Source organism: Galeopterus variegatus, unplaced genomic scaffold, assembly GCF_000696425.1.
Source record: "Galeopterus variegatus unplaced genomic scaffold, G_variegatus-3.0.2 Scaffold558, whole genome shotgun sequence".
NCBI classification, from domain to species: Eukaryota; Metazoa; Chordata; class Mammalia; order Dermoptera; family Cynocephalidae; genus Galeopterus; species Galeopterus variegatus.
The window spans coordinates 640,375-642,687 of NW_007726669.1; positions in this window are offsets into that span (position 1 = coordinate 640,375).

Here is a 2,313-nt window from a genome sequence, read left to right on the forward strand (position 1 = left end):
TGAAAGAAGAATATTAGGTGAAACGAATCAGGCAGAGAAAAAGAAGTACCACATGGTCTCAATTATTTGTGGGAGCTAAAAATAAATAAATTAATTCACTCACATACATACACACACACACACATACACACACACACACAAAACCGGGGGGGGGGGAGAGGAAGATATAACAACTACAATTTTTTTTTTTTTTTGAAGTTCCTACAACAAGCAAATGGAAAGGACATGCTTGGGTGGGTGGGGAGAGAGGGAGGAGGGAGGGAGTTTTCGGTGATGGGACATAATAAACTACATTGTATATTGACAAAATAAAAAAATAAATAAAAGAAAAGAAAAGAAAAAAAGAAACTGCTAACCTTAGAACTTTGTTAGACTCTAGAACTCGGGCCAGAGGAATACAGTGCAGTATAAAGAATGTGGGTGTTGAAATGACCTGGAGAGAATTCTCTAATGTTACCGAGGGATAACAATGCTTGCCTGTGACAGTTATCAGAAGGATGAAATGTGACAGTGGACCTACAGCTCCTGGTGTCATGCTCCTCACGTGGACGGCCCTCACTGCTGGCTGCGGTTCTTCACTGCCTTCTCCCTTTATGCACTGCTGTGGATTGATGAATTGTGTCCCCCAGAGTTCATATATTAGAAACTTAATCTCCACTGTAAATGCTGAGGGTGGGAAATCCTATTATGGTAATTGAAAGGTGGGGCCTTGAAGAGGTGATTAGATTGTAGGACCCTGATATAGTGAATGGATTAATAATGGTAGTAACAGGCATGGTTCTAAGGACTTTAAAGGGAGAGCACAGGAAAGTCTCTCTCTCTCTGCTGAACCATTTTCTGGTATGTGAGTCCCCTGGGTCATGGTCACCACCACCAAGATCCTCACCAGATGTGTCCTTTGGATTTTGGACTTCCCCACTTCTGAAATTATAAGCAATAAATTTTGTTTTCTTTATAAATGATCCAGTTCCATGTATTTTGTTATAAGCAACAGAAACAGACTAATACATGCACTAAACCGATTTTAAAAGGACCCATCTTCGGGAGGAGCAAATAACAGGGCACCTGACTCAGGGGTCCCCTCTCCACTAACGATTGAGCAGGGAGGATGAGGAGGGTGCAAATATATCCTTGCGGAAAATGAGTGGGCAGGCAGCTACTAATGGGTGAAAACAAACTCATCTGCTGGGGTGGCTGCAATTAGGGGAGGGACAAGAGGCTGAGAATGAAGAGTCAACCTATTGCTGAGGAAGGGCCCCAAGATTTGCAGGAAGTGCTCCTGGGGAAAATCCAGTATGTGCAGTCACAATGCCTCTGTCTCCATCTACATGTTATCTAGTTCTTTGTGTCATTCCTACTTCTTTCTCTGCCTTAACAGGAGCCTTTCTGTTCAGAGGAGAAATTAGAAAACAATAAGGCATGCAAACCTCAGACTAATCTGCTGGTCTAACAGCTGGCTGCTCTGCTAAAATGGTTTTCTGAGTCAGGAAGGCCCAGTATTGGTTATTTTTGAAAAATTATTTATAGATTTCCTTTATCAATGCTTTCTCAAACCCCATCTTTCATAAAAACAAACAACAAAAAAACCAGTTTCATTCCTTTCTACTCAAAGCATCTGTAACAAGGCAGAAGCAGGATTTTAAATGACAGATTTACCCTGGGGGTCGCTCCAGAGCGTTTAGCTTTTACAGACAAAAACCACAGAAAGTGAAGCACATGAGAAATTAGACACATAAAAATTGTCAGCATCAAGAAAAAGGCTCAGATTCATATGATCTCCACTTGTTTATGGTATTACATAATTTATTGTACTTTTTGTAAATATGCCGGCCTTGTGAATTGTTCGTTTCACTACAGACGCTGCACCGCATCATTTGCTCTCTTGGTACAGAAGTTTCTTTTCTGTTTTTGTATTTACGAATTTGTCCTACTGGAAAATATCAAGGTCACTTTTGCCATTTGTTGCAAAATGCAGAAGGATTAACTGACGGTGATGTTGATTATGCATGCATCCAAATATAGATCCGGGTCTTAAATATTTCTTTTAAAACTGAAAACACTTGGATGGGGACACATACAAAGGCACCAAGTAAACAAAACAAAACAAAAAACCAAAAGAAAAGTGAAATGAAATCTGAAATATGTTTTCTTTACCCTCAGCATCACTCCTTATTAAATGGCAGGATGTAGTCTCTGCAATGTCTGGTTTTTGGTTAATAACAGTCTAAAATGAAAATTTGATGGTAACACATACTTACAAACAAATTAAGTTTTCAAACAAATCAGGGTTTTTATTTAGTTAATGTTTTGCTC